Source organism: Lepus europaeus, chromosome 20 (genome assembly GCF_033115175.1).
Source record: "Lepus europaeus isolate LE1 chromosome 20, mLepTim1.pri, whole genome shotgun sequence".
Lineage (NCBI taxonomy): Eukaryota > Metazoa > Chordata > Mammalia > Lagomorpha > Leporidae > Lepus > Lepus europaeus.
Genome location: NC_084846.1, coordinates 14058295 through 14084327, shown reverse-complemented (window position 1 = coordinate 14084327; position 26033 = coordinate 14058295). Strand labels below are relative to the sequence as shown.

The 26033-nt window shown below is 48.7% G+C and overlaps 1 pseudogene; it reads left to right on the top strand.

Moving 5' to 3' along the window:
* The first annotated feature begins 108 nt into the window (after nucleotides 1-108).
* Nucleotides 109-25754, top strand: LOC133749332 (fascin-like; annotated as a pseudogene).
* The last annotated feature ends 279 nt before the right edge of the window (nucleotides 25755-26033 follow it).

Genomic DNA, 26033 nt, shown 5'->3' with positions numbered 1-26033 from the left:
CCTCCTAACTTCTTCCAAGTCTTCCCTCATGGGTTGCAAGCCATAGCTCGCAGAAGAAGGGCATAGTAGGCCATGTGGCCGGAGCCGAGGCAGGACTCCGCCAAAGCGATGGCTGCCCACGGTGGAAATGGGGCGGCCTCAAGTAAACACACTTAACTGGTTTTGTGAAAGGAACATAGATATTCTATGAACAATATATAATTTTTCCAACAAATGTTGGTACACATGGATGACCATGTAGGAAAAAAAAAAAAAGAATAAAGCCACATGCCCTATACCTAACACACAAACCTAAAGCTAATAACTCAAATAGCAAATAGAGTTCTATCTGACATGAAAATGCAAACTGATAAGAGAATTAAGCAAGATGACTGTGTATAAGAGAAATATATATAACCAAGTGGATTACCTATGTATCAGCAAGAAGCAAATAGGAAAAAATTTTATAAGACAGAAAACAGACTAGGAAATGAATGTAAGAAGAAATGATTAAACTATGTAATGTCTTCAGATATTTTCTAAATAAATACTAAAATGTCAAGTGACCCAAACAGAAGAATAAGTGAAGAATGTAAAGAAAAGTACCAGAACCCAGTAAACATTTGTTAAATTGTTACTTATGTAAAGAATCTTATTGAAAGTTTGAGATCACAGGCTCCTAGCAAGGACAAGGGAGGGAAAGAGGGAGGTAACCCAGGAGGTGAAACGCTTCAGGAAGGCAACAGTATCCCATGCTTTCAGGGGGGTCAAGCCCCAACAAGATGTATCCATCTTGCCCCTCCCCCAACCTGCACAACCCCCAGTGACTACCCGCATGGTATGATTGATTCTTTTTTTTAATTTATTTTTAAAGATTTATTTATTTATTTGAAAGGAAGAGTTACAGAGAGGCAGAGGTAGAGAGAGAGGCCTTCCATCCACTGGTTCACTCCCCAAATGGCTCCAGTGGTCGAAGCCGAGCCAATCCAAAGCCAGGAGCCTTTTCCAGGTCTCTCACATGGGTGCAGGGGCCCAAGCACTTGGGCCACCTTCTACGACTTTCCCAGGCCACGGCAGAGAACTGGATCAGAAATGAAGCAGCCGGGAATTGAACCTGTGCCCATATGGGATGCCAGCTCCGCAGGCAGCAGCTTTACCTGCTACACCACAGCACCTCACAAGTTCATTCTAAACAGAAACTGTCCATCACTTTTGAAGATGGAAAACCAATGCCACTTGCCATCAGTAGAAGGGAACAAGAAGATAGATTGGACAGAACAGATCAAGGTCACTAAGTTCCAGCCAGACAGTGTCACCTCCCAGAGTTCGTGAGCCCCAGGTCACCAACTCCATGTTGAAAAGAGGAGCAATGGAGGGGTGTTGTGGTGCAGCAGGTTAAGCACTGCTGGCATCAGATATCAGCACTGGCTCAAGTCTCAGCCACTCTGTGCTTGCCATCCAGCCAATGAGCCTGCCAATTCCCTGCTAATGAGCCTGGGAAGGCGGGACAAGATAGTTCCAGCTACTTGTGCCCATGCCAATGAAGTAACACCTTGGCAGTAGGGACTCCATTTTGGAGAACCTGATACTCCATTCTGGGAAGATACCCCCTCCTACCGTGAGCTTTGGTCTGAAACTATGATCTAAAACAGTTGGACAATAACGGTCTACTACATCACACTTGGCAGAGCATAGAAACCCCCTAGCATGATCGATCACCTTGGAAGTGGATAGGCTGCACCTGAGTTAAGGATAAAAATGTAATTTATCTATGTCCTACATATGATTAAAACCAATACCTGGATTACTGTCAAGATTATAATTGAAATTGTTAAGATTGTAGCTGGTATTGTCAAGATTATAATTAATACTAGTGTCACATAGGTTTTAGGTCAGCTTGACCCCAGTAATCATGTATTCCCCCCCGATCCTAGCAACCATGTATTCCACTCCCGATTTTGTGGTTTTTGCCTTTATAAACCCTGTTACTTTGGGCTTCAGGGTAAAGAGTGCTTTAAAGAAGGAGCCTACTCTCCACCACTGGCAATAAAGGACCATCAAATTTTATCAATATGTGGTGCTCCTTTGTTTACACTTGCTCAGGTACAACACCGTCCACATGGGAGACCTGGGTGGCATCTGTGGCTCCTGTCTTTGGCCTGGCCCTGTCTTTGGCCTGGCACAGCCCTGGCCTGACCATCTGTGGAGTAACCAGTGGTGGAAGATATCTCTCTCATTCACTCTCTCTTCCCTCCTCCTTGTCACTTTAGCTTTTGCATAAACAGACAGACAAACAAATCTTAAGAAACAAGAAGAGAAGCCAGGTTGCGGTGACACTGGAAGATCCGAATAGACAGTTCTGGGTCCCCAGCTTGGGAACAGCTGTGGAGGAACTGCACAATTCCAGGCAGCTCTGGGACTACTCCACCTGATTAAGGCAGTCACCACAGCCCCCAGCTGGCTCACGCCGCTGTGAGATGGAGCCTCCAGTCTTTCCACTGTCTTCAGAGAGACAGGTGAGAAGATCCCCACTTCTTTCATGCTGACTTTCCATAGTTCTTGCCGCATCTCCCGGAGGTATTTTGCTATTCAGGTATTTCCTGGAGAGCATTTTCAATATGGGTCTTTGTGCATGCCACCTCCTGAGGCTTTATTTGCCCAAGAATAATTTTATTATGACCTCATGTTTGAATGGCAATTTGGCTGACTTTAAAATTCTGGGTTAAAAGAGTTCTTTTAGTTCTTAACAGTGTTTCTTCGTTCACTTCCTTTATCAAGTATTGTCAATGCAGGTGCAACGTCAGCCTGACTCTCATTCCTGCACAAGTGTTCTGTTGCTTCTCTGTTCTCTTCCTGTTTGTCGTCTGTAGATTTGATTTCACAGTGATTTCTGTGTGTGGATTCTCCTTCTTTCTGCTCTCTGAGGTCCTTCGATCTGCACTCATTCACTTCTCTTTAATTTTGACACATTTAACCTGCATTATTTATTAAGTTATTTCTTCATCTCTATTTTTATTTGTCTTTCCTTTTTTAAAAAAAATATTTACTTATTTGAAAGAGTGACAGAGAGAGAGAGAGAGAGAGAGAGAGAGAGAATTTTCCATCCCCTGGTTCATGATCCATATGCTCACAACACTTGAGGCTGGGCCAGGCAAAAGCCAGGAGCTAGAAACTCTACCTGGGTCTCCCACATAGCCAGGAAGCCAAGCACTTGGGCCATCACCTGCTGCTCTCAGGCACATTAATGGGAGGCCGAATTGGAAGCAGAGGTGGGACCCAACACAGGCACTCTGACACAGGGTCTGGGCATCCCCAGACACTGTGCCACAACATCCAGCCCATGTCTCCCCTTTTAGGAGTCCATGTCTACTTCCCATCTATCTTGGTTTTTCAGTTTTTAAAGGATTTATTTATTTATTTATTTGAAAGTCAGAGTTACACAGAGAGAGAAGTAGAGGCAGAGAGAGAGAGAGAGAGAGAGAGAGAGAGAGAGAGAGAGAGGTCTTTAATCCACCATTCCACTCAATTGGCCACAATGGCCAGAGCTATGCCAAGCCGAAGCCAGGAGCCAGGAGCTTCCTCCAGGTCTCCCATGTGGGTGCAGAGGCTGAAGGACTTGAATTATCTTCCACTGCTTTCCCAGGTTAGCATAGAGCTGGATCAGAAATAGAGCAACTGGGACTCGAACTGGCACCCATATGGGACGCTGGCACTGCAGGCAGTGGCTTTACCTGCTACGCCGCAATACTGGCCCTGTTTTTCTATTTGCTATCTCTTCATCGTTCCTGGCTGCTTTCAGGGATAATTAATCTGGTCTACCTACTCAGTAGTTGATTTTTCAGTGGAATCCATCCTGATGTTCATGCCATCTATTGTAGTTTTTATTCTAAGCACTGTATTTTTCATAGTTAATTTTTTTAACATTTATTTATCTATTTGAAAGGTAGAGTTACAGAGAGGCAGAGGCAGAGAGATCTTCCATCCACTGGTTCACACCCTAGTTGGCCACAATGGCTGGAGCTGAGCCCATCCAAAGCCAGGAGCTTCATCTGGGTCTTCCACATGGGGGCTGGGGCCCAAGCACTTGGGCCATCTTCTACTGCTTTCCCAGACCATAGCAGAGAGCTGGATTGGAAATGGAGCATCTGGGACTCAAACTGGCACCCATATGGGATGCTGGCACTGCAGGTGGTGGCTTTACCTGCTACACCACAGCACCAGCCCCATAGTTAATGTTTTGACTTCTCTTTCCTCTTCTTCATTTTAGCAGTTTTCAGTGAGAGCTATGCATAAGATTCCTGCACCTTCTCAAATCTTTTCTCATTATATTTACCCCTTTCCCTTCCTGCTTCGTGAGATTTGGCTTTACATTCAAGGGTCTATTTTCTTTGTCCAGCATTAGCCTGCTGATACTCTAGGGAGGTGAGTGTCCCCACAGGCAGATGTGCTGTTAGCCTTCTCCCACTGCTGCCCTCTATGTAGATGGTGTAGATGGCAATGTCCCCTCTCCTGGTCTCACCCAGCCCTGACTGCTGTCCCCTGTAAACCCAGACCATTTTGCCAGTTTGCTGGCCTTTATAACATCCCAAGCTTCAACATCCTTTCAGAGGGGTGTGCATGGAATGTAGTATTTTTGCCTCAGCTGTTTGGGAAGAGGAGAAGACATAATCTTCCTGCGAATATGGGAAGGTGCATTGAAATGCCTCTTACAGTTCTTGCTCTGATTGGAAGTGGGTTAAGCCACCACCTGCAAGACCGGCACCTACACTGCAGCCTTCGTTCATTTCCTAGCTGCTCCACCTCTGATCTAGCCCCCTGATAATGCACCTGGGATGGCAGCAGATAGCCCAAGTACTTTGGTCCCTAACATCCAGGTGGGGGATCAGGATGCCCCAGCTATTGTGGCCATTTGGGGAGTGAACCAGTGAATGGAAGACCTTTCTCTCATTTGTAACTGGCTTTCAAATATGTAAACAAATACATTTAGTGACAAAGGGATTGAACTTCATTTTGGCTGCTGCTGCTTCAGAGATGGTTGAGAAAGGTAAGCGCCTATGACTCCTGGCTCTTGTGTCATTTCACGAATTTCTTCTCTCTTTCTCTCTCTGGATTTATTTATTTATTTGAAAGGTAGAGTTACAGAGAGGCAGAGCCAGAGAGAGAGAGAGAGAGAGAGAGACAGAGGGACAGAGAGAGAGGTCTTCCACTTGCTGATTCACTCCCCCAGTAGCCACAACGGCAGGAGCTGGGTTGATCCATAGCCAGAAGCCAGGAGCTTTCTCCAGGTCTCCCACACTTGTGCAGGGCCCAAGGACTTGGACCATCTTCTATTGCTTTCTCAGGCCATAGCAGAGAGCTGGATCAGAAGTAGAGCAGTCAGGTCTCCAACTGGCGCCCAAATGGGATGCTGGCACTGCAGGCAGCGGCTTTACCCTCTACACCCCCAGCTTTCTTCTCTTACCACCTAAGAATGACTGCTGTGCTTTCCTTTAAACTCTGGGCCCCTCGCTCCATCATCCTGCCTCTTCTGGCATATGGGACTTGACCTGCTTTGTCTCTTTTGTAGCAGCTCTACTCAGGAGTTTACAATTATTTTGGTAGGTGAGTCCAAATTTCCCTGGAGATACCAGCTCTCTGTCTGGGGCAAAGGGAAAGCATAAGAAAAAAAAAAAAAAAGATGAACCCCCGGACTGATTGTGGACACCCTCTTCTGGTGGGCTTCCTGCCAGGTATGATGTCAGCCTTTACCTCTCTGACCCTAGAGGAAAGGAGGCTTGGCAGGAGGCAGGGTCTCTTGTGAGAGTCCATGTGGGGGGGGGGGGAGGGGCATTGACAGAGAAGTACATGCCCAAGCCTTGCCTGTTTCCATCCATCATTACCCCAGCCGGCTTTGAGCTGTCCTCCACTGCCCCTAGACAGCAGCTGCCAACTTCACCAAACAGTTAGGGGGTGGTTCTCAAGATGGGGAGGAGCAGAGGCCCCAGCAGGCAAGCTTCCCTCCATGCAGGACAGCAGGGGTCAGAGCCACTGCACACTAAGGGCTTGCGTGTTCCAAGGTGCTGTGCTGGATGGTGGGGAGAGCGAGGAAACGGGGCACAGCCCTTGCCTTCCTGGAGCTGACACAGGGCACAGCCCTTGCCCTCACAGAGCTAATACTGGGACAGCCCTCATGGAGCTGACCGATGGGGAGCCAGCAGACTCCGATCCCAGTCCTGGTGCTGCCACCTGGGCGACTCAGTCTTCCTAAGCCTCAGTTTCTTCATCTGCAAAATGGAGATGACAATGATAATGGCACCTAACCATGGGCTCGTGAAGCCTGCAGGAGACAATACTGCTGAGTGGTTAGCCCAAGGCTCGGCACCCTGAAAGCTCTCAGGAATCTTCATTAATATCTTGGCTGGTGAGAGTGTTAGCAGGGTTAGCTGGGAAGCTGGAGTCACTTCCCCTTTCATCCTCTGGGCAAGCCAGTTTTCCTAAGGCTCATGGCTTTCCAAGAAAGAAGATTGAGTGATCTTGGCTCTAAGAGAAGCTTTGGACAAAAAGAGCAGCACAGGGGGTGGGCATTTGATGAAATGGCAGAGACACCTCTAGGGCCACTTGCACTCCGTCCCATAGTGCCTGGGTATGAGTCCCCACTCTGCTTCCAATCCCAGCTTCCTGCTGCTGCATGCCCTGGGAGGCAGCAGGTGATGGCTCAGGTACATCGGTCCCTGCCACCCACATGGGAGACCCAGATGGAGTTCCAGACTCCTGGCTTTGGTCTAGCCCAGCCCTGAATGTTGCTAGTTAGCATTTGGGGAGTGAGCTAGCAGTTGGGAGATCTGTCTCTGTCTCTCTCCTTTTAATAATAATAATAATAATAATAATAATAATAATACAAAGCACCAAGGTGAGAAAAACAGGGGAAACAGTCCAAGTCCTATTTTCCAGAAAACAATGAATCCCACTAAACCTGCTTTAGAGGTCAGATATCATGTCCCTTTCCCATAGTTCTTTGTGTGTCCATCCACCCTTACTTCCTGAAGGTGGGTATGGTATGGTGAGGCTTTCAGAGCTCCCACAGTGATGGGCCTGGCACCTGAGCCCTGCCTCCTATTAGCTCCAGGACCAAGGTCTCCATCAGGCTCAGTGGCACTGTGCCCAGAGCCTAAGTATTTCCATGGGCCCACAAAATCATTCTCATTTCTGTCAAAATCCAAAGGAGGGATTGGTGCTGTGGCGTAGCAGGTAAAGCTGCTGCCTGCAGTGCCCGAATCCCATACAGGCACATCCCATATGAGCTGCTCTACCTCTGATCCAGCTCCTCACAATAGACTAGGAAAGCAGTGGAAGATAGCTCACACCCTTGGGCCCCTGCACCTGTATGGGAGACCAGGAGGAAAGCTCCTGGCTTTGGAATGGCACAGCTCTGGCCATTGTGGCCATCTGGGGATTGAACCAGCAGGTGGGAGACCCCCCCCCCCCTCTCTCCCCTTTAGTAACTCTGCCTTTCAAACAAACAAATGAATCTTTTAAAAAAAATCCAAAGGAAGGGGGAGTTTTAGGTTAAAGAAAAAATTTTTGAGATTTATTTTATTTTATTTGAAAGGCAGAATGACAGAGAGAGAAGGAAGGAGGGAGGGAGGGAGGGAGGGAAAGAGAGAGAGAGAGAGAGAGAGAGAGAGAGAGAGAGAGAGAGAGAGAGAGATCCTCCACCAGCTGGTTCACTCCCCAAATGACCGCAACAGCTGTGGCTGGGCCAAGTGGAAGCCAGGAGCCAGAAACTCCATCCAGGTCTCTCCCATGTGGGTGGCAGACCTGGGTGGCAGGGGCCTAAGTACTTGGTCCATCCTCTGCTGCTCTCCCAGGCACATTAGCAGGGAGCAGGATTGGAAGCAGAGCAGGGACTTAACCCTCTGCATCGCAGCCCCGACCTTGAAGAAAATGCTTTAATATACCAGTATAGTTATAAGTGCAATGATTAATAGTCTAGAGGAAGGTTCCTAGGAACCGCTGTGGCCCAGGGAGGTCAGAGTGCATCCCTGCTCCATGTGCCTTCCAGCAGATGGCTCCACCTCTTGGCAAGCTGGGGAAGAGCAACTCCCCAAGCAGGGCTGTGGGCACTCGAGGGTACTAGGCACTGCAGTCTTCAGCCCTGGCTGGGCGTACAGAAAGCTCCCTGCAATCACAGTTGCCCAGTGGGTTCTCTCTGTGAACTGCAGGCTACAAGCTTAGGGAATTCCAGGAGGACTGTGGGCCTGGGTGGAAGTGGCCACACAATTTCTTCTCTCTTTGCAGCAGGCAGAAGAGATGTCTCCAGGTAGAAGCTGCCCAGCTGCCTGTGCTGGGGGTGCCAGGTAGCACTAGGCAGGTACCAAAAAGAGATCTTGCTGAATTCCCAGTGCAGACCCCAGGCAGGTGCTCGCAAGAACAGAGGAAGTGGACCCAATGACTGACTGAATGAGTGATTCATGAATTCTGGGAGGAATTTAAAAATCCTTGAGGCCAGGGCAGGCGTTCGGCACAGAGGTAAGGTCATGATCGCCTGGGATGCTCACAGCCCACATCAAAGTGCCTGGTTCGAGTCCCAGCTCCTCCACTTCCAACCCACCTCCCTGCTTATGCACACCTTTGGAGGCGGCAAATGATGGCTCAAGTACTTGGGTGTCTGTCACCTACATGGGAGACCCAGATGGAGTTGCTGGCTCCCAGCTTCTGCCTGGCCCAGCCCTGTTGTGGGCATTTGGGGAGTGAGCCAGATGGAAGATCTCTCTCTTTCTCTCTGGGTGTCTCTGGTTCTTTCTTTCTCTTTCAAATAAAATGAAAGGAGAAAAAAACAAAAACAAACAAACAAAAAACCTTGAGGCTGTTTGCCTCTAGGTTGGCCTAGCAGCCTCCAGACACAAGTTTCTTCAAAGGCAAAACAAAAGCTTATTAAGGGCGGCGCCGTGGCTCAATAGGCTAATCCTCTGCCTGAGGTGCCGGCACCCCGGGTTCTAGTCCCGGTCGGGGCACCAGATTCTGTCCTGGTTGCCCCTCTTCCAGGCCAGCTCTCTGCTGTGGCCGTGGAGTGCAGTGGAGGATGGCCCAAGTCCTTGGGCCCTGCACCCGCATGGGAGACCAGGAGAAGCACCTGGCTCCTGGCTTCGGATGAGTGCAGTGCGCAGGCCGCAGTCTGCCGGCTGCAGCGGCCATTGGAGGGTGAACCAACAGCAAAAAAGGAAGACCTTTCTCTCTGTCTCTCTCTCTCTCTCTCTCTCTCTCTCTCTCTCACTGTCCACTCTGCCTGTCAAAAAACAAAATAACAACAAAAAAGCTTATTAAGTGACCTCGTGGATACTGTCACCCCTGCTTAATACAGAGGGAAGCTGAGGCTGGGACGGAATGCAGTTTGAAAAGGATGCCAGGCTCGGGGCAGAGGATAGCCTCAGTCCCTCTCTGTCCCCCTCCTCCAGGTGAGCCCTGGAGCAGGGTCTCCAGGGATCCTGGGGAACTTGGATTCCCTGCTCCAGCAGCCCAGATGTGCCCTCGCCCCAGGCAGGAGGCCCCTCCCAGCAGGCCGGACAACAGGGCTCTCAGAGCCTAGCACATCCTCTCCTTCCTGGAGCCAAATGCAGCTTCAAACCACAAGAGAAGCCCCTGCCCCTCTGCCCCACTCAGGCCCCCGCCCCACCCTCGCTGCCTTCAGTGCCAGCCCAGCTCAGGGCCTCTGGGCAGGCGGCTTCCTGGCCTGCCCTAAGCTGGGCTCTGTCCCCTTCATTGCTGCCCCCAAGGATCTGTCCTGATCAGGACCTTATCCCAGGGCAAACACCCAGGGCTTCCTCGCACCAGATTCCCAAGGTGAAGACTGGGGTCCTGGGGATGTGATGCCAGCGCGCGCATCAGGAGGCCGCTGGGTGGAGATGGGGACCAGCCTGGGAAGTGCACACAGGGCTTGGCCGCGGTCCAGGAGCACCAGGGCTGCCACTGCTTCCTGGAGGCTCCAAAGGCCCCCAAGGGGCAGCACAGAGCGAGCTCGCTGCACTCCACAGCAGCAGTTCAGCCCAGTTACAGAGGCTCCTATTTAGAGTATTTTTCTTTGACATCAGTCATAGATCTTTAGAAAATAGTAATGATTAAGTGGTGTATCGGGTGGGGCCACCACCTGCAACACTGGTATCCCATGTGGGCAACAGGTTCGGATCTGGCTACTCCACTTCCGACTGGGAAAATAGTGGAAGATGGCCCAAGTGCTTAGGCCCTTGAACCCATGTAGGAGACCTGGAGGAAGTGCCTGGCTTCGGATATGCCCCGCTCCAGCCCTTGCAGCCATTTGAGGAGTGAACCAGAGGATGGAAGACCTTTCTCTCTCTCTGCCTCTCTGTAACTTTGCCTTTCAAATAAATAAATAAATAAATAAATAAATAAATAAATATATTTTTTAAAAATAAAGTGTGATCTGGGATCTTTATTTTCATCAAACATGAAATTTAAAAATAATTAAAAGAGTTTATTGGAAAACGTACAATCCACTTTACATTTCTTCTTTTTTAACCTTCCAACCCCTTCTGCCTGAAGATCAGAAAATGAAGGGAAGTGCTTCTGCATCTGCAGTTCCAGAGAATTTCAGACTCCCCTCTGCGACCTCATGTCTGGAGCAATGAGAGGGGGTTAGCGTGGATGTGGCTGTTTTACCCTGGAGCACCAGGTCTGCCCCTGAGGTGTATATCCCTACTAGCAGGTCCTTGTATGAGAAGATATTGGTGGTAGAGGCAGACAGGGCAGAGATACCAAATGAAAGCAAGGGGACACATTCCTGGGTTGGAGGCAGGTGGGAGCTGGACAAAGCAAACAAACAAAAATCCAAAAATCTCATGGTCAGTTTTGGGAGTTGTGGCGCAGTGGGTTAAGCTGCTGCTTAGGATGCCAGCATCCCATAGGAGCACCAGTTCAAGTCCTGGATATCTGCTTCCTATCCAGCTTCCTGCTAATGCACCTGGGAAAGCAGCAGGTAATGGCTGAAGGACTTGGGTCCCTTCCACTTACAGGGAGACCCAGATGGAGTTCCTGGCTCCTGGCTTTGGTCTGGCCTAGTCCCAGCTTTTGAAGGCATTTGGGGGGTGAACAAGCAGATGGAAGATTCTCTCTCCTGTGCTCTCTCTCTCTGTGTCTTTTCCTCTCTCTCTTTCTCTGTCTCTCCCCCTCTCTCTGTCACTTTGCCTTTCAAATTAGTAAGTAAATCTTAAGAAAAACAAAAGCCAAGAACCCAGTCCTCACCCTGAGCACCCACCATGCACCAGCTGCAGCACTAGGTGAGGATATAGTGAGCAGAGGCACGGGTTCGCAGTGACACACAGACGTCAAAAACTATCAAGAGCAGTTACGGAAAGTGTTACGAGAACTTATAACCTGGCTCTTTTCTGGGCACAGCACCGCTGTCTCCTGCTGATGGCTGCCCCTGAATGTCCCACTTTTGCTTCAGACCTGTGCTTCTCATGCATTCCTGGTCAAACTGAGGGATGGAGACTCAACAGGGGCCCCACCTGGGATTCCAGCAGAGGAAAGCCCCCTAGCTTTGCTTGGAGCTCCTCCCGGCCTGGGGCAGAAGTGGTCATAGTTCATGTCCAGCAACTGGCCAAGGGGACTGATGGGAAACCATGACAGCGGTCCCCAGAGACATCCACCACTTCCTGGAGCCCCGCTCAGCATGCTCCCATCTTAACCCCCACCAGGAGCTGACTCCCCACCAGCCAGGCGCCCCTCAGGACCAAGGATGCAATGGTGGACCAAACAGATCTGGTCCCTGCCCCAGGGAGCCATGGCCCAGCAGAAATTCATAGCTGGTATTGCTGATAGTGTGCTCTGTACAAAGCCTGGACTAAGCACTTCATGTGGGTTATCTGTCTTAGTCAGTGAAGTGTGTCATTAAAGAACACATCAGACTGGACCATGGAGAGAAGGGCCTTGCGCAACCCTGTTAGGTGGCCCCGGCTGTGGGGCGAGCCAAGGATCTCACAGCTCAGCTCCTAACCCAGCCATGCTCAAACCTCATCTCCTCCATGGAGCCCTCTGGAATCCACCCCCCCCCCAGACTCCAAGGACTCCTTGGTCCCTTCACTCAGCCCTGGAGGCTGGCACATCTGCCCCATCCTCCCACAAGGGTACCCAAGAAGCTGAGGTCTCCCAACCTATCCTCTGGAGCTGCACCCCACATGCCTGCTGCATCTGAACCTGGGCTCCTTGCCGGGTTTTCATCTCATCCAATGGCAGAGCTTCCAAGGGGCTTCTGCCTAGGCCCGACCCATCAAAATGCCCATTTCACAGACAGGGTCCAACTTCCTTCTACCTGCCCAGGTCAGCTGCCCTTTCTTCCTGGGAGTCTCAGCCTCTCCTCCAGAGGCGGGGACGGGGATGGCACCAGGGATCAACCTGCTGCACATGGAAACAGCACTCCCAAAATGCAGACTGCTCCAGTGGCCCTTCTCACCATAGGGTGGAGCTTAGTTGGTGTTCTGGGCCCCTTGAAACACCCATAGCCTCTACCTGCGATGCCCAAAACCCCCTAGAGATCAGTCTCAACCCCACCCCGACCACCGACCAACAGAGATGGGAACAAGACTGAGCTCCCCTTGCCCAGTGTGGACAGCAGGTGGACAGGGAGCCGCTGGCCTGAGCTTCCCGCAGAGCTGGGCAGCCAGGCACCTCCAACCTGCTCCAGCAACCCCGCTGGGCACCTGGCTACACTCCTGGAGCCTGGTTGTTGCTGATACAGATGCCACAAGGCTGGACGCAGAGGATGGGAATCCCCAGTTGAGTCTGATTGACTGCATCTTCTCTGACCTCCTCTGTGCTCCAGCTGCAAACTCTCCATTCAGGCATGCCACACTACACTGCAGAAACACGTGGGGTCTTCTTTGTGCCACCATACTTGGCTTTCTAACTCTTCTCACTGTGAGAGGACCCACACAACCTCCTGTTTGCTACTTTCTGAACTTTCTTTGCCCAGAGCTCCCAGGAGTAAGCCCAGACTCTTTGGAACCTGGAAAATGGTGAGTGGGTGGGACCATTTCCCTCTGCTCCACAGGATGTGAGCTGGACTGGCAACAGGGACCCTCAGTTTCCTATCCAATCCTGATGACAGGGGATAAATAGGGAGGCAGCTAGTCTCATCTGAATGAGCTGGAAGCCCTCCAATAGCCCAAATTTAATTATGTCTTCTGGGGCTGGTGCTGTGGTGCAATGGGTTAACGCCCTGGCCTGAAGTGCTGGCACCCCATAGGGGCACCGTTTCTAGTCCTGGCTACTCTACTTCTGATCCAGCTCCCTGCTATGGCCTGGGAAAGCAGTAGAAGATGGCCCAAGTCCTTGGGCCCCTGCTCCCACGTGGGAGACCCAGAAGAAGCTCCTGGCTCCTGGCCAGGATTGGCCCAGCTCTGGCTATTGTGGCCATCTGGGGAGTGAGCCAGTAGATGGAAGACCTCTCTCTCGGTTTCTACCTCTCTCTGTAACTCTGTCTTTCAAATAAATGAAAATAAATCTTTAAAAGAATTATATCTTCCTACTTGTCAATCAAAACAGCCTCTTTCACAAATGTAGTTGTTTCATCAGAGACTTGTGGAGAGGACACCATGAAAATATGGGTATTAAACTCCACATTGAACTTGTGGAAATACCATAAAGTTCCCAGGTAGCTTCACTTCTGTAGGCATACCAACCATATCCTTCATAAAAGAGACTGACAACTGCGAGGGGGCTCGCTCTCACTTATCCTTCCCCTCATTCTCCCCTCCCTACCTCTCTCCCTTTTCCATGGACCATGACTAGAGGTGCAGCACAGGTGTCCCTCTCTCCTCTCCCCCACCTCTCCTTTCAGAAAATCCTCTGGCCCACTGTTCACTCATGACAGGTATTTCTCCATGTGGGACACTCCATGCTCACACATATGTGTCCATTTTTTCACCTTTTGAATAGATTTTGCTATCTGTTTGCATACCTTATATGTGTCAGCACTTAGAATGCTTTTGTATAAAAGAATGGAGTAAAAATTAACAGATCCAAGTCCACTTGACTACCACATAGGAGCCACTCTAGCCCTGCCTGCTCAAAGATGCTTTTTAAATGTGTTAATTTGGATCCCTTATGAAATTCACACATATAATGACCTTCACATTTATCCTCTTCATGGCTGGTTGCAGGATCTTTATGTATACAGGAGAAGCTTTGTCCAAGGAATAGCTAACAATAAATATGGCCTTTCATAGCTGATTCCACATAGACAGGAGGCATCTGTCCCTTGGTCACTCTGGGAAGGTTCAGTTTGTCTTCTGGGAGTTCCTGCTTGTGGGTAATGCACTTCCCATCATTATCATACATTTGGGAAAGGAAAGCAGAATTGTCTTTCTGCGCTTCTGAAATAAGCACCACAAGAGGGCTGACTCATCTTCTAGTGCCTTCTGGGTAAACCCTAAGGAAAATGAAGTCACAGCCCATTGACACCTTGGCAGGCAAGGGCCACACGTTGTTGGGAACTGATGGGTTCAACTCCAGGTTCACATATGACTGCAGGTCTGTTTGTGCTGAGTCTCAGTTTCCTTATAAACAAATGGGTGACCATTAAACACTTCCCTTCACATTGGCAGTGAAGACATGGCCTAATATTTATACAAATTGCCTGACACATAGCAGGTACTCTAAAGATGACAGCAACTGTTATAATAGGTCAGGGTGCTTGTTGTGCAATGTGACATCCTTAAGCATCACAAAAATCTCAACTTGGGAAAAACGTGAGGATTAGATCATCCCCAGACCTAACCCTAAGAAGCAACATTGCTCTTCTTTCCTCTTTTCTCCATTTTTCTTTTGTGTAACTCAGTGCTGTTGGCCTGTATTGAGAAAAAAGTAGAACAGAATTCATGTTCCCAGTTCTATTTTCAAAACTTCAAATTAACAACACAAGCAGCAGCTTTGCTTTGTAGATGATCCCTTCAAGTTTGCTCTAACAGTGATTTCTGCTATGGCATTTATAGCATGGGTTTGACCTTGCAAACAGCAATTTAGGACCTAGCTCCTGGAGAAAGAGGGCCCATTCATTCTTTTACTGTTTTTCCAACAGAGGCTGCAGTCCTCTGGGGATAGCAGGGCTTTCCATTTGATGTTGAAAATGTGGAAGGGGCCAGTCCCGTGGCTTAACAGGCTAATCCTCCGCCTTGCGGCGCTGGCACCCCGGGTTCTAGTCCCGCTTGGGGCACCGGATTCTATCCCAGTTGCCCCTCTTCCAGGCCAGCTCTCTGCTATGGCCCAGGAAGGCAGTGGAGGATGGCCCAAGTCCTTGGGCCCTGCACCTGCATGGGAGACCAGGAGAAGCACCTGGCTCCTGGCTTCGGATCAGCGAGATGTGCCGGCCACAGCTGCCATTGGAGGGTGAACCAACGGCAAAAAGGAAGACCTTTCTCTCTGTCTCTCTCTCTTACTATCCACTCTGCCCGTTGAAAAGAAAAGAAAAGAAAAGAAAAGGAAAGAAAAGGAAAGAAAAGGAAAGAAAAGGAAAGAAAAGGAAAGAAAAGAAAATGTGGAAGGGTGGCTTATGGCCTTGCTTTTAGGACCTTGGTTGTTGAGCAGCATGAATCCTCTGGATAGGGCTCTCTGTCCTGCCATGAATGGTCCCCTCTCCTTCTTCCCACTCTGCGGTACAACAGGATAAGGCTTGTGTAGTGTGGTATTGCTTTTGCTCAAAAAGCTACCTTTTGAAATATATAACTTGGGGGTGGGCAATGTGACCCTGGCCTGAAGCCTGAAGCACCTGCACCCCATATGGGTGCTGGTTCAAGTCCCAGCTGCTCCACATCCAATACAGCTCTCTGCTATGGCTTGGGAAAGCAGTAGAAGATGGCCCAAGTCCTTGGGCCCCTGCATCCATGTGGGAGACTCAGAAGAAGCTCCTGGCTCCTGGCTTCAGATTGGTGCAGCTCCGGCCATTGTGGGCCATCTGGGGAGTGAACCAGTAGATGGAAGACCTCTCTACCTGTCTCTACCTCTCTTTGTAACTCTGTCTTTCAAATAAATTAAAAAAATAAATCTTAAAAAATATATAACTTGGTAAATTTAGAATATTTGGTCTTGGTGACTCAATGCACCACACAGCTTTATCTTTTTAGTGCAATGTGTTTTGAAAACAGGATGTCAGGGTACAGGAAGAAGTTAATATGTTTCCTCTCTTGACTCCATTCCCCAGAGGCAGCATCTGATCCCCAGTGTTCTCAATGGCACCCTTTGTTAGCCAAGTCTGGGAGAAGTTTTATTTGTCACCAAGGTACTCAGATCTGTAGTCATATTATCAATTTATGTGTGTGAGTGTGCACACACATTCACACACCCACCCACAGTGATTTGAGCCACCTCTGCAGTTTTCCATGGCAAGGCCCACAGGAGAAGAACACAGGCTGTAACATACCAGGAGCCAGCTGGCACCAGGAGAGGCAGAACTAATCGCAGAGTGTAGGGAGGAGCAAAGGAAACCAAAGCTGCTTTGTTCCCTGGCCTGCCTTGTGTAGGCCTAACTGTGCCCCCAGACTAACTGCTGTGTTGCATGTCCCCCAGAATTCAAGCCCAGGTGTGACTTTCTACATGTTGAATGTGGTCCAGCTTATTTTTTAAAAAAATGATTTATTTGAAGGCAGAGTGAATGAGGAGGGAAAGAGATGGATATTTTCTATCCACTGGTTCACTCCCCAGATGACAAGTACAGCTGAGTCTTGCACAAACCTAAGTTCTGAACCAGGGACTTCATCCAGGTATCCCACCTGAAATGCAGAGCCCCATGTACTTGGGCCATCTTCTGATGCTCTCCTGGGTGCATTAGCAAGAAGCTAGATGAGAAGCAGAGAAGCTGAAACTCGAACCTGTGCTCTGATATGGGGTGCCAGTATCACAAGCCTCATCTTAACTCACTGTGCCACAGTGCTGGAGGACAGACACCACTGGTGGATCTCCAGGAGAGTTCAGATTGTCCTAGGAGTCTATTTCCTGGTGACTATCTGGCTGTGGTGATCAGGGTCAGAGTCCTGCTCAGGTGCCAGATGCCCTTGGGTCCAGAAGGGCCAGGCACCACTGATCCTTTCTCTGGGATCATCCTAGAGTAATGTCTCACTTACGTGCATACAGATCATGCACCCAGAGCAGAGTTGAGTTGGCTACGCAGGTGCACAGTGGGGAGCTCCTTTTCCTGGGTACTGTTGGGCAAGAACAGATGGTCCTCTTACTAGGTGCTTCTAGACACTCTTCAAGCTTGGCACTTGGCATGGGCAACCATCTGTAGTGCCTGAAACTCTGTGTCCTCCACTGTAGACTGGCCTAGAGCAACTAGACAGTGCCTAGGTTCTAGTTTGCGTTCTGTGCACTCTAGCCAGAGCCCCTGGTGCTGGTGCCAAGCATATGGCAGAGATGCCCTCCTTCTGGGCAAGGTGCTCTGAGCCCCGCACCTCACAGGCCCCGGCACACCCTCGCGCTCACAGCACCACTGCAGTGACAGAAAATAGCTTGCAGGGGTGGGACTTTGCTGACATTTTCAGTTTTGCACAGGGGTTCTATCCTTTGTCTTTGCAGGAAAGTGCCCCAGATGGTTCCAGGTGACACTGGGTTCAGCAGCTGGAGGAACCTGCAGTCTGGGGGGGGTGGTTAGTAGGGCCACTGAAAAGAGTTTTATTGGTTTCTACATATTTGTGCCCGATTCTCCTTGAGCACCCTTAAATGTAGTTGTCCAGAGAAATCATTAACAAAACAGCATCAGCTTTAATATTTGAAGTATTCCTAATAAGATATGTCAGCCCGGTAAATCTATAGATCTTGGCACCACCATCCTTTCTGGTCTAGGGAATTTGACCCTCCCCTAACAGGAGCCCCTAGTCTGCCTTCTATTCCTGGCCTTGATTTCAGGAGAAAACTATTTTTGGAGCTGTAGGTAGACAAGTGGGGAAGGTGCTCAGGGGTACTGTGAGTCCATGCCCAGTGATTGACAATGCAGAATTCTCCATCTGAAGCAATTACAGTCCCACAGGTGTGTGTGAAGCTGTCCTGGGCACCACATGTGCTCTCTGGATGTCTGGCTAAAGCAGAGAACAGAGTTTCTGTTTGCAGATTACTCCTGTGCAAGAATTTCCCGGGTTTCCCTAAATTTTTTGTTGTAGGTCATTAAATATTTAATTGAAAGACAAAGGAGAGATTGAGGCATTTTTTCAGGCTGCACTTTAATAATCAATTATAAAGTGATTGAAATTCAATCTGAAACAGCAAAAGGAAAAAGTTATCTTTACCTTTAATAACTTAAAAGCATTCTTTTTGGTTTTTGTCCAGTCATTTTCAGTAAGTTCACACTGCTGAGTAAGTTAGCACATCCTTACTACCGTACAGATACACCACAGAAACAGCCTGACTTTTTAAGGTTGATCAGGATGTATGCTTGATATTAAATATGCATGAGTGTACAAATGTATTTATAAACTTATTCAACATATTCAGAGGTGTTTCTTTATATATTCAGCAAAATATAAAATTACTATCTATTTACATCATACTCTAGTCAAAACTGAATTAACAGGAGTCAATGTTGTGGCATAACTGATTAATCCACTGCCTGTAGCACCATTATCCTATTTGGGTGCAGGTTCAAGTTCCCAGCTGCTCCACTTTCAATCCAGGGCTCTGCTAATGGCCTGAGAAAACAGCAGAGGATGGTCCAAGAGCTTAGGCTCCTGCTCCCATGAGGGAGACCAGATAAATTTCCGGCTACTAGATTCGGCCTGGCCCAACCTTGGCCATTGTGGCCATTTGCAGAATGAACCATCAGATGGAAGTTTCTCTCTCTCCCTCATTCTCTTACTCTAACAAACAAATAAAATGAATATTTGTTAAAAAGATTTAACAAGAGACCGGCACTGTGGCATAGTGAGCTAAGCCTCCTCCTGCAGTGCTGGCATCCCATATGGGCATAGGTTCAAGTCCCGGTTGCTCCTCTTCTGATCCAGCTCTCTGCTATGGGCTGGAAAAGCAGCACAAGATATCCCAAGTGCTTGGGCCCCTGCACCCATGTGGGAAACCAGGAAGAATCTCCAGGGTCCTGGCTTCGGATGGCCATTGTGGTTCATTCCATTCAGGGAGTGAACCAGCAGATGGAAGACCTTCCCCTCTGTCTCTTCATCTCTCTATCTGTAACTCTACCTCTAAAATATATAAACAAAATCTTAAAAAAAGATTTAACAAGAATTAATAAGCCTTTTATTATTTAGGTGAAATATCTAGACATCTCAATAATCACCCCACATATACTTTTTTATGTAGATGAGTTAGTAATAATAAGATGTTTGCTATGCTCCAAACATTTGAAACATATGAAATCATTTAGGCCTTTGATAACCATGCAGGGTTCTTAGTCTTGCGTATGCCCAGGGCTTGGGGTCCAGGTCAAACAGATTCAGATTCCAACAGGTCAGAGAATAACCCAGAGCCATTTGTGGGTTTATATCTCTTTTATTCACAGTGGCAGTGAGAAATACACAAGGAACAGCCACTTATCCCTGGACAGTGGTGGGGCCACAGGAGATATCCACTTTTGTGTCCATGGCAGCAGTACGACACACACACACACACACACAGCCACAGCTACTTCCACCAATAGCTGCATACATGTCCACACACATGCACAAGCAACTGCATCTAGCCATGTCCCTTAGTTGCTTATATGGGTTTATAGACAAAAGTGTCCCAGAGCCAAATCATTACATAACAGACTTATGGGCAGCTTGCCAAGTGGGAAGACCTGTCAATTACCAAGACATCAGTTACTATAGAGACATAAAGATGAGATCACAGAGATAAGGGGTCATGTGCAAAAGGCATAAAAAGTTGATAGCTTCACTTTCCCAAATTCATCTCAACATCTTGTTATCTCTATTTTATAGATCAACTAAAGTAGAGAATTTGAGTCAATTGCCCAGGATTTGGCTCCAGAAACTGAACTGTTAACCACCAAACCATGCTGCATGTACGTGTTCCATAGGTAGAGTGACCATGAACTGTATGGGTCTTGTCCACTGGATACTATTAATAATCAGCATGCTGAGTAGACCATCCATGTACCAGATCATGTGGTCACTGTATCTCTAGTGACTTAGGAACATGAACACTGGAGTCACACGTAAAGCTTGGCTGTGTCACAGCGTGAGCTTGGGCTAGTCACTTAACTTCTCTGTTCCCCAGTGGTCTGAACTGTAAAATGGGAGCATCAATGGTAGTACCTACCACAGAGAAACATTTTGAGGATTAAGAGGAAAGTGGTGTGAATACATAATAAATGTTCAAAATGTTATTGTTTTAGAAATGCAAAATCACAGACACCTTTCCACAGCAATGAACATGAATCAAGCCAACCATTTAGTCTAGTATTATTATTTTAAAATTCCACCAGTGATGGAATTTATGCTGATTCTAATTTTCTAGTATTATTCTCTTTTTAACTTAACACACAGTCTTGGAGAGCTTTCATACAACAACATACAGATCTGCCTCTTTCTTTCTAAAGGTTCACAAAATTTCATACAAGATTAACCATTCACATTGAAAAAAGATTAGCTAGTTCACAGTTTTTCAATCCCAATCATTCATTCAACAACCACTTTTTGAGCATTTGTTATGTTCCAGGCAGTGATCTAGCTACTGATCAAACAGGAGTGAGGGACAAAATTCCCACTGGTCTGGAGCTTTTACCTCATTGGGAGAACTGCACTGCAGGGAACAGGTTGTCCACACACTTTTGTGTATTTACAGAGTGCAGCTGTAAAATAAATTTCTAGTGATGGAGCTGCTGGATCAAAAGTAGAATTCTGCATATTTTAAATTTAGGTACTTCCAAAATTACTCCAGAATCACTGCAATTTTACTATTGGAGGGCATGTTTTCCCATAATCCTTCATTGCTGAATATTTTCAGCTCTTTCAATTGTGAGAAAAATGGCATTTGATTGCTTTCTGTTTATCACTGAGTCTAAGCTCCCTGTAAATGTTTATTGCCCACTTACAGTTTTTTTCTGTGGTTTTCTCATTCATGTCCTGAATCATTTCCATTGATATGTTTATTTGTTTTTATGGGAGTTTGTCACATAGTTTACATAATATTCATTTGCACGCGCGCACACACACACACGCATACACACACATATTCTATATCCATGCCCCTGAACACTTGACTCTTGAGCAGGCTTTACTGGCAACACCCTGGATTTGATCATTGCCTTGAGGCTTTTTCTTATATGTCTCCACCAACAGCTTCCTCTGTGTCCCTGAACTAACAGAAGATCTTTGAGATCTTCCTTCTTCAGCCTGCCAACCACTTCTATGTAAAGAACACAATGGAGTAGTCAAGATCTCTAGAGAAATTATAATATAACATATTGGAATATAGTGTAATTTAATATATAGTATAATATAGGTAAGGGCAAAAAAATTTTAGGAGTTGGCTTATGCTAAGGTGGAGACTGGCAATCTGAAAATCTGCGGGGTGGGCCAACAGCTAACAGACTCAGGGAAGAACCGATATTGCAGCTTGAGTCAGAAAGCTGTTGCTGGCAGAATTCTCCTTTTCTCCTGAGACATCAGTCTCTGTTTTTTAAAGCTTTCAAATGATTAGATGAGGCCCACTCATGTTATAGGGGGTAGCATATTATACTAGGTCTATTGATTTAAATGTTCATCTTACCTGAAAACACCTTTAAAGTAACAAACAAATAAGCTTGATCAGATATGTGGGTAGTGTAATTAATCCCCATATATGTGTTTTAGGTTTCTGTCACACTGTACCTTAGTCCTAGGTATTATTTTCTGATTTGTTTTTTCTATTGCTGCATAGCAAAATACCACCTTAATTATTGTCTCAAATCACTAAATCTTACTTGTTGTGCGTGATCCCATGGTGTGCTGCGATCAGGTGGATGGCCTGCATCGTGTGATGTCATCTGCTGCTGTAGTCATCTGGGGCATCCACTTGGCTGGAACACCCCAGATGTTTCACTTAATGTGACTGGCACCTGGCCTCAGCTGAGGCCCTCTATGTAGTCACAGGACCTCGTCCCTTCCATGTGGCCTCCCCACATGATATCTCCCTGGGCAGCTGGATTTCTTCAGGGCTCCTGGACTTTCAGAAGCGGGGCTACGCAGGCACTATTACTGATTTAGACTGGAATTACTTCACTTCCACGTATTCTATTGGCTCCAGCAGGCCAGCCAGATTAGAGAGCAATAGGGACAGACTCTACTCCTTGACCCTTGGTGGAGGCAGTGGCACACATTTCATAAACAGCTCAGCCCTTCACAGATAGTTATATGAGCTTTATTTTAATTTCCTTCTGCTCATTTTTGTTGTTCTGTTACATTTGTTGCTCCATTTTATTACCTTTAATAGCTAGATTTTAAAATGATGGAAATTAATTCAGAGATACTGGAATAAAATCACATTCAGTCTAGGGGTTTTTGTTTAGTGATGTATTTTAAGGAACTAGAATATTGCCCAAACTATAATTAGCAGTAAATATTTAGTTCAGTTACATGTTATATAAGCCAGTATATTATAAATGATTCCAACAAAGCTATAATAAATATGTCTCTTCAGTGATTTTTTTCAATACCAATACTCCCATATCCATTGATTTCTATTTTGGGAATTTCAATTGTTCATGTTTCTTTTAGGTCATTTTTTCTCTTATAATTTTATAGGATATAGAACTGTATTTTCCTCACCTGTTCCTAATCCTTTTCCTTACCCTCACAAAATTTTCTTTCTGCTAGTCTTTTGTGGGGGTGGGTATGTATTTTCTTTTGTTAACAAGTGGGGCCTTTTTTCTTTTTAGATGTTCTTATTTGAAAGAGCAGAGGGACCAGTGCAATGGCTCACTCGGTTAATCCTCCACCTGCAACACCGGTATCCCATATGGGTGCCGAGTTCTAGTCCTGGTTGCTCCTCTTCCAGTCCAGCTCTCTGCTGTGGCCTGGGAAGGCAGTGGAGGATGGCGAGGTGCTTGGGCCCCTGCACCCACCTGGGAGACCAGGAAGAAGCATCTGGCTCCTGGCTTCACATCGGCGCAGCACTGGCCATAGCGGCCATTTGGGAAGTGAACCAATGGAAGGAAGACCTTTCTCTCTGTCTCTCTCACTGTCTATAACTCTACCTATCAAATGAAAAAAAAAAAAGTAAGAGCCAGAGAGAGAGAGAGAGAGAGAGAGACTCTTCCTTCTGCTGATTCACCCCCCCCCCCCAAATGGCTGCACTGACCATATTGAAGCCAGGAGTCTGAAATTCTGTCTAGGTCTCCCAAATGTGAGGCATTTGGGCCATTCTCTGATGCTCCCCCAGGTACATTAGCAGCTGGGTCAGAGGTAGCAGCTCAACCCACTGCATCACAATGCCGGCCCCCAAAGTGGACCCTTCTTGAGTTTCAATAGAAGCATTAAAAGCACAATTCCCTTGAATCAATCTGCTCTGGCTGTCCTCCCTGCAAGGCCACACACAGGAGCTACCTTCTGACCAAGATGGTCCTGGACACATGAGATCTGAGACACATGACCAAGGCTCCATCACACTGAAGGCCCCAAGTCCCTGATACCCAAGGAGACCTGGATGGAGCTTCTGACTCCTGACTTCAGTCTGGCGCAGTCTGGCCATCGTGGCCTTTTGTGGAGTGAACTACTGAACGGAATATCACTTTCTCTTCCTCCCCCCCCCCCCGCCCTGTGTGTGTGTGTGTGTGTGTGGTTTCTTCCTCTGTCTCTGTAATTCTGCCTTTTGAATAAATAAATAAAACTTCTAAAAAGAAGTAGCATTTGAGGTGTGGAGCACTCGCGGAGGGTGCGCGGGGCCACACCGCGGAAGACAAAGGAGCGGGGGGGGGCGCCGCCGCCACTGCCACCGCAGGGACCATCAGCACCACCCCCCAGGCCATCGGGGCCTCGCCGCCGCCACCGTGGCCGCCAACGGCAAGGCCTATGTGGCGCAGATCCAGTTCGGCCTCATCAACTGCGGCAATGAGTACCTGACGGCCGAGGCTTTCGGGTTCAAGGTGAACGCGTCAGCCAGCAGCCTGAAGAAGCAGATCTGGACGCTGGAGCTGCCGCCCGACGAGGCATTTGTGTGCCTGCGCAGCCACCTGGGCAGCTACCTGGCGGCCGACAAGGACGGCAACATGAGGTGCGAGCGCGAGGCACCTGGCGCCGACTGCTGTTTCCTCATCGTGGCGCAGGACGACTGCCGCTGGTCGCTGCAGTCCGAGGAGCACCGACGACCACCTGTCGTGCTTCGCGCAGAACGTGTCGCCCGCCGAGAAGTGGAGTGCGCACATCGCCGTGCACACGCAGGTCGACATCTACAGCTTGACCCGCCAGCACTATGCGCACCTGTGCCTGCGGCCGGCCAACGAGATCGCCTTGGACCGCGACATGCCCTGGGGCATAGACTCGCTCATCATGCTCGCCTTCCAGGACCAGTGCTACAGCGTGCAGACGGCCGAACACTGCTTCCTGTGCCACGATGGCGGCCTGATGGCCTGCCCCGAGCCCGCCACCAGCTACATGCTGGAGTTCCACTCCGGCAGGGTGGCCTTCCGCTACTGCGAGGGCCACTACCTGGCGCCCTCGGGGCCCAGGGGCACACTCAAGGCAGGCAAGGCCACCAAGGTGGGAAAGGACGAGCTCTTCGCGCTGGAGCAGAACTGCACGCAGGGGTGCTGCAGGCGGCCGAAAGGAAGTGTCCATACACCAGGGTCTGGTATGGGTATGGACCTGTAGGCCAATCAGGACGAAGAGACGGACCAGGAGACCTTCCAGCTGGAGATCGACAGGGACACCAAAAAGTGCGCCTTGCGCACCCACACGGGCAAGTATTGGACGCTGACGGCATGCAGTCCACCGTGTCCACCAAGAATGCCAGTTGCTCCTTTTTCTTTCTTTCTTTTTTCTTTTCTTTTTCTTTTTTTTTTTTTTTTTTTTTGACAGGTAGAGTTATAGACAGTGAAAGAGAGAGACAAAGAGAAAGGTCTTCCTTCCGTTGGTTCACTCCCCAAATGGCTGCTGCGGCTGGCGCTGAGCCTATCCAAAGCCAGGAGCCAGGTGCTTCTTCCTGGTCTCCCATGTGGGTGCAGGAGCCCAAGCACTTGGGCCATCCTCCATTGCCCTCCTGGGCCACAGCAGAGAGCTGGAGTGGAAGGGGAGCAGCCGGGACTAGAACCCAGCACCTATATGGGATGCCAGCATGGCAGGCGGAGGATTAACCAAGTGAGCCATGGTGTCGCCCCTCCCCCCCCCCTTTTTTTTTACCAGCTGCTACTTTGACATCAAATGGCAGGACCTCCGCATCACACAAGTTCGTGCCGGCCAAGAAGAAAGGGCAGCTGGCCGCCTAGATGGAGACAGCAGGAGACCCGGAGCTGTTCCTTATGAAGCTGATCAACCGGCTCATCATCGTGTTCCGGGGCGAGCACAGCTTCAGCGGCTGCGGCAAGGTCACAGGCACCCTGGACACCAACTGCTCCAACTACAGCGTCTTCCAGCTCGAGTTCAGCGACAATGTCTACAACATCAGACTCCATGTGCAAGTACTGAACGGTGGGCAGCGACTCGTCGGTGACCAGCAGCAGCGACGCTCCCGTGGATTTCTTCTTCGAGTTCTGTGACTACAACAAGGTGGCCATCAAGGTGGGTGGCCGCTACCTGAAGGGGGACCACGCCGGCGTCCTGAAGGTCTGCGCTGACTCCATGGACCCCGCCTCACTTTGGGAGTACTAGGGCCCCGCCACCACCACGCCCCGCCAAGCCCCTTCTCCAGGTTGAGGAGCCCCTTGCCTTTCGAACTGGAACCCCCAGAGAAAACGGTGCCCCCTCCTCACATTGCCCGCTGTGGACCCCGCCCCGTGATCCCCCAGCCCCATGGTTGGCAGCCATGCCCTGTTCTTGGAAGGGTCTCCGGTCCTGAGCCCCCTTCTCTGCCGCGGGCGAGGCTGGCACCTCTTTCATCTGACCTCAGCCTCTGAGCCTTATTTCCGCGGAGGTGGCCTGGGAAAAGAA